This window comes from Haemorhous mexicanus, chromosome Z (genome assembly GCF_027477595.1).
Source record: "Haemorhous mexicanus isolate bHaeMex1 chromosome Z, bHaeMex1.pri, whole genome shotgun sequence".
NCBI classification, from domain to species: Eukaryota; Metazoa; Chordata; class Aves; order Passeriformes; family Fringillidae; genus Haemorhous; species Haemorhous mexicanus.
Genome location: NC_082381.1, coordinates 1,678,686 through 1,691,295, shown reverse-complemented (window position 1 = coordinate 1,691,295; position 12,610 = coordinate 1,678,686).

Below are 12,610 nucleotides of genomic sequence, written 5' to 3'. Positions count from 1 at the left end.
AAAACCCCATTCTGGAGGCCATCTCAATCCATGTGGACAGGGGGTGATCAGGACCAGAATGGAATCACAAAGATAGATAATGCTCGACCAACCTGATAGCTTTCTATGATGAAACAACTGCCTGTATGATGAGGAAACAGCATCTGTCCAACTTTAGAAAGGATATTGTCTAGAGGATATTGTCTCCATTAAAAAGGCTTTCAGCACTCTCTCACAAAATCCTCATAGACAAATTCAGAGAGTGTCAATTGGCTGAGTGGGCAGTGGATGGAGAACTGTCTGGATATCAAATTCTAAAGTGTCCAAACCATTGTCATGGGGTCTATTTGGGAGCCTGACACTAGAGGTGCCCCTCAAGGTTCAATACTGGGCCCAGTACTGTTCAACTTATTTGTTATTCACTTCAATGAAGGGGGAGATGCCTTCTCAGCAAATTCACTGATGATACAAAGCTGGGAGGAGTGGCTGACAAAAGAATGTGGTGCAGCTCTTCAGAAGGACCTTGACAGATTGGAGAAATGGGCAGAGAAGAGCTCCCTGATGTTCTACAGAGGCAAATGCAGGGTCCTACAGCTGGGGAAGGATAACCACAGGCACAAGTATAAACTGGGGGCTGACCTGCTGGAGAGCAGCTCTGCAGAGAATGTGCTGGGGGTCCTGGTGGACAGCAAACTTTCTATGACAACTGTCCATGTCCAGCAATGGGCCCCAATAATATCCTGGGGTGCACTAGGAAGAGTATTGCCAGCAGGCTGAGGGAGGTGATCCTGCCTCTCTAATCAACCTAGTAGAAGGGTTTCTCCAGAGGCCACATCTGGAGTGCTGTGTCCAGTTCTGGGCTCATCAGTACAAGAGAGACAGGGAGCTCTTGGAGGTCTATAAATGGGGGCTACAAAGGGCTACAAAGATGATTAAGGGACTGGATCATCTCTTTTATGAGGAAAGGTTGAGAAAGTTGGGCTTGTTCAGCCTCACAAATAGACAGTTGAGATGGGATTCATCAAAGTAAGAATCTGAAGGGAGGATGCCTGGAGGGTGGAGCCAGGCTCTGCCCAGTGGTGCCAAGCAATAGGACAAGAGGTAATGGGCAGAAAACGATGCACAGGAAGTCCCATCTGAATATGAGGACAAACTTTTTCACTGTGCAGGTGACTGTACACTGGAACAGATCATCCAGAGACTATGGAGCTCCATCACTGGAGATATTCAAGAGCCTGCTGTACACAATTTCATGCAAAGTCCTCTAGGATGATCTTGCTTGAAGGGAGGTTGGAGAAGACGACTCCCTAGGGCCCCTACCAACCTTACTTACCCATTTACCCATTCTGTGATACTAAGATTCTGTGAAATTCTTTGCGCTATAAATATCTTGTAGACAGCTAGAATCAGCAAGGATAACTCTAGAAAAATTTTAGTAGAGGAACATGAATCCTCCTATTGTGATAATCCTTTTTTTTAGAATGATCTCTTCCAATTAACTATGGGATTCTTCTTCAAGATTAAAATTCTTCAATTTTTTAAAATTAAACATTTTACTTTGTTTAAATCACCTATAAGTGATGATGAAAGATAATGAAGTTTGGTAGAATAATGCAAGTTGAATGGGAAGGTCTAGAACTGTAGAAAGAACACAGTTAAGTCTAAAAGAAAGAACACAGAGGTCTAAAATAAAAAGATGACTAGTAGATCTGCAATTCAACAATGAAAAATAAAAGTACCAAACAAATAAGAGCAAATACTGCTAATGAAGATTAGGAGGTAGGTATTAGCAAAACCAGAAAATTTATAGAAAATATTCATATAGCAACATTCATCTGAAACAGTAGTAAACACTTATTTGAAGGGCCACTTATATTCAGGAAAAATTTTTGGTATAAAGTAGATAGCATGTACAGGTCCCGGAGGAGTCTATACTATTCAGCTTAGATATAAACCTTTTTTAAGTCAGACAAACAAATGTTATCAGTTAAATTAAAATTTTGGTAGAAAAGCAGGCAGGAAACAAGGCATGAATTTCAAAAAGCACTTCAGAGAAGGATGAGTTTCAAGTCTGCTTACAATAATCTGATTTGAACTTCCTTGAAAATAAAAATTTCTCCATTTCAAAATCATAAGCCTTCAATCACAAATCATACTTTTTGTAATGGTTATTCTGATACTTTAGATGCAACAATAAAAATTGTCTGTGAATATTCAGAATGCTTTTACAGTATTTATTATACAAAAAAACTTGTGCAAAAATGTATTCCCAAAAGGTAAGCACTTTGAATATTACAGCTATAATTGCTGATTTTGTTATTCAGAGAAAGAATGTTGTAGAAAATTAAGTTATTTTATGACAGGAATAGCAACGAAATAAAATACAGCAAAATGTTTCCAAAAATCTTATGAGGGTGTGCGGGTTTTAAATCCTATTTGGATCATTAAACCCACTCAATCTGCTCCTTTCTCGCCCCTGCACCTTCTGAAAATGGAAGAACACTGGGAGAGATTATAAATTGAAGTGTCAATTTACTTAAAATGACAATAATCATAATATTAATGGTAGAGAGTGTACAAAAGAGACAAGGTGTTTTACTCACCAAAAAAAAAAAAAAAAAATCACCACCAAACTAAAAAAACGTTTCCCAAAGACAGCACCTTACATGGTTTCCCAAACGAAGGCAAGCTGGGGGCTAGCCCTGCGCTGGGGCCAGTGGTACTTGAGAAAACAAAAGCAATGCAAATGAGAATGAGAGTTTCCACAGTTTAATGTCCTCTCACCCACCCCAGGGCAAAAACGTCAAGCTAAGTCCAGGAAAGCCTCTTGGAAGCTAGACCATCTGTGCTGCCCCCTCCAACCACTCCATCTCACTGGCTCAGCTCCACGTGAACCCCTGCAGCATTAGTGATGCACTCTCCTGGGATCTGGGCCCCACACAGCTCTGCCCTCACACTGCTGCTGCCACTCTTTCTCCCTTTTCTTTTCCTCAGAGTGGTATCTTGGGCTCACCATCCCTGTCTGTCAGCCCCAAACCTCAAAAACTGCAGCTCAGAGGAATAGGAAAAGGAGCAGCTGGGTAGCGGCAGCGGGACTAGTTCCATCAGGCTGACCTGGGACCTTCTTCCTGTAGAGAGCCAGGAAAAATGGCACTCTTTCTGTTTCCAGTCCCACATCTCTCCCTGCTGTGATGTGAGTGGTGTGGAAAAAGCAGTACTAAAAACTTCATCACCTTGTCTCTGTACCCAGGAAGCAGGGGTACAAAAAGGTAGGATATACACCAAATAGGTAGGATATACACCAAATTATAAAAGACCGTGATAAAAATTTTAAAAGTCTAGGCTGCAGGATATTGTGCATGGCTTTGTGAGCTAGGGTGGCTATGGTTTTTTGTGGCAAATTTCAGAGTTTGAATTCCTTTAGGTTTCAGTTTGGTCAGAAATACTTCTTTATTTAGACCTGAAGCACATCTTTTTCTCTCTAAATATTCAGCAGCTAGGTTTGCAGTGTAGCTCAAGAGATGCAACAAGCAGGACTGATATTCCTGGAATCCCCATTTACGAGCCAAATTGCTTCCAGAGCCCTGATGCATGATCACTTAAGAAACAATTAATGTGGCAGATGCTCTTGTGCTCTGAGAGCATAGAGGTGGATGCTGCAATTCTGATGAGGTCACGTGCAAATTGGCTGCGTGGGCTCCATGTCTCCATTCATGTACATTGAGAGGGTTTGCTTAAATCAAACCTGAAACTGGATGATTTTTTCCTGGAGTGAGTTAGGACAGAAAAATGGAACTGCTTGTTGTCTTACGTCAGCTGAACACAAAACAATTACACCATGTGTTTTCATTGTCTTCTGGCAGGAAAGCAATGAATCTCATATCTGTCCTCCAGAGGGGAACAAGGTTTCTTAACTTTCTTCTCTCATATCGTCTGTATTTCTGTATGTATCCAAGCACTGGCAAGTCCACACTGGAAAGGATCAAATCAAATGAGAATCAGCAACATGTAAATATTACCTCTAAATAACTGCTTGTCTTCCCTTTGTTTTAGGAAGGCAGGACAAATTTGTCGCTTAGAAGAATTTTCATGCTTCCATTGCAATGTAAAATAAAGCACGCAGAGAACTAAGATCAAAGCAGAGAAAATAAATTTAGATTACATGAAATTAAGTACCTTTTTAGCAATTAAAGTTTACCATCTTAAGTTTTGTCATGTAATACATACCAACAGTGTCAGAGGACCTAAGCTGGCATCAGTGAGAGATAGGGAACTCTATCTCTCTTCAAATTTACAGTTATGCTGTTTGAAGCTGGGTTAGGGAAGAAAGATCATAAACAGACCTTGTTGATGGCTGGTATAAACCAGCTCTTTTGAAGCCTGTTGAGTATGTTGATTTCAAATTTTGGTGATTCTGCCATCATACTCCTAAACCACAGTATATATGTACCTTCAGATGGGAATATATTTGTTCAATGTGGCAAAAAATTCAAAACCTCTTAATAATTTTCTTAGCATGTGTTCTTTCTCTCTTTTTTGTGCTTTTCTTTTTTTTAATATATATTTTTTAAATATCTTCTTTTTCATTAAGTGATGCAAATAACAATTACTTGCATTTTTTGATTGCTTATATGCCATCTACACCTGTTCTTTCACATCCCTTGTATAGTCTATTCCCTGATGGATTTTGTCCTGGTTTAAGACAGGACAGGGTTAATTCTGGCAGGAGGGCCCACAATTAGAATCCAGAGTTTATTCTACACCACCTCATGTCATTGCTGAGGGTACAGGGGAGGGACTCTCTTCTGGGGAGAAAGGATTCCAGTCTGATCAAGTAAACATGACAGAGGAAGTTGTCTGGCATATCGACAGGTTCCATGTGAATCTTTTCTTTCTGGTAACCTCTGTCATTAGTATTGCTGCTGTTACTGTTCGTTTTCTTATCTCATTGCTGTTTCCAGTAAGGGGGAAGAGAGACAGGAAAACAGGAGAGTGAGGGATAGAGAGAGAGATGAACATGGTTTGGGGGCACTGAACTGGGAGAGCCATTTCTAAACCATGACAAGTTTCCTCTGTGATATGAAGATTTATCTTAGTTAAGATGTTTGGTGGAAGACTTGAATATGGTACCCTGCTCTGCAAGGAAGGTGATTTAGCTGCAAAATTTTATACCACTATCTAAGCACAGTGAACTCCATTGAACTTCTGATTCTCTTTACGTGCAGAGGTGTCAGTAACCTGGGGATTTTGACAGGTCTGTGATTCCCTACACTCGATGTATAGAGTATTTATTATGTCATTTTTATTGTAAGGGAAAGCAAAGTGCAAGGGATCTCAGAGAGGTATGTTCCTAGAACAGCTGCCTCCTAATATTCGCAGACAGACTCCAGAAATTCTCTAAAAGAGTGCAAAATCCTGGAAGTAATATCTCAGGTTCTCAGTCATACTGAACTGCTAAATCTCAGAACACAAGACTGCCAAGAAGATATATCATGTCAGGAAAGCCTAAGGAAATACATTTTTATGGTAAGGAGTCTGTTTATTTTGACCGTGTAAGAAGTGGTAAATTAATTACAATTTTCACAACCAGTGAATGAATTTTCTGTGTTGTCTTCTTTGACAGAGTCAGTTGTGAGAGAACAAAACACCAGAAGTCTGAGAACAGGAATAAGAAACAATTTATTAATAATATATGTGTAAATAATAATGTTGTATTTACACCGAGGTATGCACACACACAGAAACACACAGAAACACATGCCCAAAAAATAGTATATTCTCGTTTTGAATATTTGGTCTACATAGGACAAATTGGTTATTTTTCCAAAGCCAGTCACTCCAACACTCAAAAGAGAAATATTATAAGCAATGAAAAAATTATAGATATCTATATGTAATCAGAGAAGAAGAAATGTTATACATATAATATGAAACAGAACTAGAAAAGTGATATATATGATACATAGACAAATCAGAATGCAGTTAGTATTTTCAGTAGGTTCAATCATACAAGACCCCAAAGACAATAAAATAATGAATAAAATGCCACCAGAGTTATTCATTGCACTGTGTCCTGACTTAAATGTGAAGGGTGTTTTCTGTTGAAACAATATCAGAGATTGGAAGAGGATAATTTTCATTTTTAAGTCTTCCTAGCCTGCATGCAGTTAGAACCTTCACTAGAGCTTAGTCTCTACTATAATAGTATTAATTTCTTAATAAAGGGTGCACAATAGAATAGACAGTCCACGTGTTTTTTCATTTGCAAAAGTTATTAAAAATAATATGTTACTATTACTAGGAGATAAATCAATTTTGTGTCTTGTACTTAGGACTACTATACACTCACATTTGGCTTTTCACATTTAATTATATATTTCTTAATCCATTAGCTAATAGTTAATTTTGTTGAAACATACAGCTCAGAGAACAAGATTCCACGAGGAACTCTTGCCTATTTTATAAACAGTCAATCTAATAAACTAAAAAATCTTGGAGCCAGGACTTTAAGATGAGGTAGTTAAAAATCCCATGTCTGTTTAGGATAATATACCGTGTAACTGCAAATTTTAGGACTTTGTGAGTCTTGGATTTTCCAAAGAAGCTCATTTCACAGATCCTTTTATTAATAATAGTTAATGATAACAATTTGAAGTTACAGGAGGAAAAGGAGACATGAATTTATAGAGACAGGTTTGAACCCATGCTGCTCCACAGATTCATAACAATTTAGGTTTAGATTCTTTATCAGTGTAAAACTCATCTTTAGAGACATTTTGAAGATTGGCCTCGCTGTCATCTAATAATAATAAGATCAGGCTTGCAATCCAGATGCAAGTCACAGTAAGGAGTTTTCATAGCTCTTCTTATGTCAGATTGCTATTGTTTCTTGTGTTTCTCTTCTGTTTTTCACTTGTCTGGTAAGAATATACTGGGAATTCACAGGAGCAAAATGAAGTGTCTCATTGCATGTTTGTGTGCCTCTGTCTACAGCTCTGATCTGCCCATGTCACACATTATTATTAATGATTTCTGTTTGAATCTATTTCTCTAGCATCCAAACTGGGTTAGATACTGTATGAAAGAGGAGAATGGCACTGTTCCAGCCCTGACTATTTCTAAAAAAATAAAATTATCAAGAGATTTATGATAGAATCATCTCTAAATGTCAACAGAGCAAGCAACAGTTTGGGTCATACGAAAAGAAATTTTAAAATGTTTCTTTGGATGTTTTGGATATTTTTCTAGGAAATTTCTTCCTGTAATGTATAAATGCTGATAGAGTTAACATTTGTGAAGTTATCAAAGGAAATTGAAAAGACCATTTCAATGGTTCTTTTAAACTATACATACTGCTCAGTTTTTGTAGAGAAAAATGTATATTCCCTGAGGCACTGTGGAATGAGTAGTTAAGAAGAAAATACACATTTTTTTCATTAAAGAAAAAAAATCATTCATGACCAATTATAAAAGACATTATGGATCTCTGAATTCAGACTAGCCCCTTTTTATTATAGCCAGGAAAAAATAAAAGAGACAAAACCATGAAAGACATCCTATTTAAAAAAAAAAGGAGTTTTTGTTCTTTTACCAGTAAGTAATAATTTTTCTTTCCACTTTATAAAGATTCTGTTTCTATACTTTTTAACTTAAGACCTCATATCAGTGATTAATGTTAGATCTTGCACTTGCAATCAAATGAAAGTAAAATGCTCAGTCTTAAGTTACAGAATAAGCACAACATAGTTGCATTTTTCCTTTCACATTCTTCTCTGAGTAATATCTACTAAAAGTCTAATGCTTAATCTTTTGTTTGAATGCAATTTGCTATTCTAAAAGCTGCATTTTCATCTGGCAGATACATCGGCAGATGCAAAGCTGAACCAAATTTAAAATTATGTGAAATATTCTACTGTCTTAATTTGATTTTGTTTGATTTAGGCATCTTTGAAAAGTAACCAACAGGTGCTTCAAAAAAAACCAAGAACAAAAACCAGCCAATCACAGCCCTTCACAGCTTATAAAATGGGTTGGGTTAGAAGGGGTCTTAAAGATCATCTGGTGCCAAGTCCCCACTGTCACAGGCCGGGACACCTTTCATTTGACAAGGTTGCCCAGAGCCTGTCCAAGCTGGCCTTGAAAACCTCCAAGGATGGGGCACCCAGAACACCTTGGAGCAGCCTGTTTTGGTGCCTCACCATTTTCACAGTTAATATCTGCAATAAAAGAAAATAATGTAAGGAAGATCAAGAGTAGTAAACCTAGGATTGCCATTGTCTTTTTAAAGAAAAGTTAACTTAGCCCAGAGTTTGAATATTTTCCCTAAATTGGTAGTCCCCATGGAAAAGTTTTAATCATTTATCTTTTGGTGGTTTTTGCTTCAGATAAGCTCATCATCATCTATTATTGCACTGGATTTGGCTGGGACGGAGTTAGTTTAGCACTCTGTAGAGTGCTATGCTAGAGACTGGTGATCAAAACACTGATGGATAGGACATCAACACCTCATTCAATGGATCCCTGATGTATCAGGACACCAAGGAGGGAATGCAGCATTGTGTTGGTATGGTGAATGTCACCAATTGATATTGTTATCCTGGGTTATCCTGGGAAAGCAAAACATGCCATTATCAAAAGACCCAAGCAGGCAAAGCTTGGCTTTCTGGCACAGAGGATGGTGGCTGAGATACTAACATGGGGAGGCCTACCTTACCAGGAACATGCCACGATTATTGCCACTCGCTTACAACAGTGGGAACTACTACCAGATGGCCAAAAACACGAGACGTGACCAACTCCACTGCCGGAAACACCATCCTGAACCTTGGGAAATAAGCCTCAAGGCAAGAAAGTACTCCAGTATAAATCAAATCAGGCTACCACAGACACCTTGACATATCACATACCAAATTTTATTGAACAGTTAAAAACTATACTTAGAGTGATGGGGGCTGGAACCTTCACTCATTTGGGATACAAATCCAGCAGAGGTCACTTGCATGATCAACACTAGAGAGTTTGTTAAACAACCTGGTTCTGCCCAAAAAAAATCCCTACATATTATAGAAGGACATACAGTTACTATAGTGCACATTAGTGACTCAGAGAAAGCATGGACTAGGAAAAGGCAAACCCACTCACAAGATACATTTTGCTCAAGAACCTTGGTGGATAACACAAAACAATGGGGATATCTAGTGTGCATCCTGAGGAGGTTTTACTTTTGGGTGAAAATCATCTGTGGTCTCAGTTGTATGTTGCCATTGCTGTGTGATGTCATAGTTCTGTGTCATCACACAGAAGTACCAAAGCAGGAGTCATACAAAAAATGGAGGCAGAACCTACTAAGGAATTGGGCAAATGCAGCAAGGACCTAACACAACATCTCTCCTGTCCTGAATGACCACCAAAATTTGAGGAACTCAAGTCAAGGACTAAATTATTGAATGGACATTTGAATGGATATTTGAATGGGGTGTTCTATGAAACGAATGAAGGGAATTATATCTGTTAATATGTCAAAAGGTAGGGCAGAGTATGGTGGTGTGTTAGGAAAATAGATTAAATACTGCAGTACCTGAGCACAATAGAAATGGTATGGAATAAGGTATAAATTGTAAATGCTTAGAGTTTATTTTCTTCACATTATTCCATGTGGTGCTGTGGCTTATGTGACAGAAACTGTGTTGATACTCATGGATGTTTTAGTTATTCATGTTTCAGCTATTGCTAAACATTACCTGCACAGCATCATGACCATCTCTATTTACCTCTTTTTCCTCTCAGTGAGAAGGTTGGCTAGAACAGGACACAGCCAAGGCAGCTGAACTGCCTTAATCAGAGATCTATCCCATGCCCTAGAATGTCATGTTCAGCAATGAAGAATGGAGAGGTGTGGAAATTCTTCCAAAGTCTCTTTTACATGGGTACTAGCTGGGCATTAATATTCTGGTGGTGTGAGATTGGGTTTTTGCAAAATTTGGAGAGGGTTTTCCTCTTTTTTTCCTTCTTTTACTCGCTTTACCCCAACCTACAAGCATTCTCATTTTTGTCCTATGGATTCTTTCCCACCTGCCACCAGTGGTAGAGTTAGTGAGTGTGCAGCTGTGTGGTCCTTAAGCACTGAAGGCACACATGTGAAGGAAGACTTGGACTCTCACTCCTTATTGGCTTATTTTATAAAAGGATTTATGTTGAAGACTTAAATCCTGTGGAGAAAGCTTGCATGCTCTGTGTAGCCATCGATGCCTTGCTCAACATCTAACAGGTGCTCATTGGAGAAGGTATGGAATAGTGGGTTCTGTCACCTCAGGAGAGGAATTTTCAGCAATGAGATTTCTTAATTGTTCTCTTTCCTTGTAGTCCAACAAAAACCTAAACTTCTCATAAAAAGTAGAAGTTTTAGAAAGTTATTTATTGTTAGAAATACAACAAATCAAGCTCAAATCTTTGCCTTGACAGAAAGAATAAAATTTGTGTTAAGGGCATATTTTTTGTTAGGGCTGCAGAGTTATTGTGTTGGGAGTTAGATACAATAATAATGGTGGAAACATCTTCTCTTTACTTAAGAAATGCCTTTTCCTTTACACTCATTGGAATAATTCAGATTTGGCTTGAAAAACATTTTAATTGCTAAAATAACAACAACAACAACAACAATAGAAGATTTTGGTTAGGCACTAAACCAAAAATTCCAGCTTTCTTTTTGAGAGGAAAGGACTCAAAAGAAGAACTCTGTAATGAAGAAATTGTCTTTAATGGATAAAAGAATGCCAAAATTACAGGAAGATTATAGTTTGTAGTGTGTGAACTAAAAATTACATAGGAAATTGTTAAATAAAATCGTATCACTCTCTAAAGGTAAATTAACACATGCACACACATACATATATGTACATTTATACAAATTCAATTAAAACTGAAAATTGTCACTAAGATATGCTGAGCTTGCAGTACCAGAGGTCATTTAAATCAACTTTTCTACCAAACAGTTCAGACTGCTGTATAAATAAATTAGCTAAATTAAAATCAATAGCTAAATTACTAGTTGTCTCATTCTCTACATACACTGAAACTAACAGACAGCTCCTGAGCACCCAATATAGCTTGGGCAAACTAACAGCTATCTCAAACAAACAGATTATCTCCATTTGTTGTATGATGTGTAGCAACTGGAGGAAAGTTCAGTGTCTGTGGGGTTTTTATCTTAAGTAAAGACGGACAGACACTGAAGAATGACTTCTGTAAATGTTATTTCAGGCTCTTATAGCCCTTTTCCAGAGCTGGAAATGAAATGAAAAACCCACTCTCTTCTCTAAAAAAGAGAAGCGCTTATTCTTTTATGAGACTTCCATTTGAAGCACTTTCCACTTGAATTCACAGGATAAATAAGTGTAGAAACAGCAAATTTCTTTACCTTTGAATTTGAAATTGGAAAATAACAGAGATTATCTCTCAGAGACACTTCACTTGTGAGTTTTAAATATAACAAATGCAAAATTTATTTTTTAAAGATTAACTAGTGAAGCAATTATATTTGAATGTGCTAATTATGAGAAACCTGTAGATAAAAATATTCCATTTTATCATGAAGAAATTCACAATTTTATCTCACTGATATACTGCAATTATGACCTTCATAATTTAATAATTTATTATTTGTATTATGTTTTAAATATAGCACTGTCAGTTATCCTAATACACAAAGCAAGAGGGCTGCGTCTCTGTGTGGTGGACAAAAGAGTCCCAGTAGCAGTCTAGAAACAGAAGACCAGAGAACTGCAACAGCTACTATGTAAAAAGAGAATTAATGTATTATTTCATTCAGTAGTTTTAGAAATACTTCGATGGAAAATAAGTAAGAAAATAATGGAAAAATAGGTAAGAGCCAGAAGCCTGACTGTTTGCAAATCTCCCAAGCTATGGTGGGAGCATTCCTACACCCAGGAGATGCCAGAGAAAAGAATGCCACCTTGAAAACAATGCCATTTGAAATTTCTTCCAAATTTCAAATATAATGAAGTATAGTATTTTTCACAGAAATTGACTTCATAACAGAGATTTTGGTAGGAAAATTGGAATGATTTTTTTTTCCGATAAAGTCAGTCTTGAATGTGAGTTGACATGAACTTGTCATAGAAGATAGTGGTGGCCAAATACCTGAACTTTGTCTCATCCTTTCTACATGCAGCTGTTGAGGTCAGTGGACATGAAAAAGATGCTCAAATTTACTCTTTTTCCCCCATCTCCAGCTAGCACAGCTGCAGGCTATTGGTGTGTTCCCAGAAGCAGGAGAAGGTGCAGAAAGGAATGGCCTTTGCTCTCAATAATGGGGTTTTTTTTTGGTGGTTTGTTTTTTTTTTTTTTTTTTTTTTAGGAGCAGGTAGCCAGAAAACTGTGGGGGGAATCGTTTCCAGTGTATGAGACCTCCACCATCTGTGAATATCATGCTTTTGGAAGGCAATATGGATGCAGGAGCATCTCTGAGATATTGAAGGTGAATGATTTCAGTGCAACAGCAGAATTTAGAAAAGGTGAAGTGGTCTGACCCACCATGTGCTCTCTAGTAATAATATGACTAACAAAAACCACTTCCCTTACCCAAACAATCTAATGTTTACACATAAGTGTT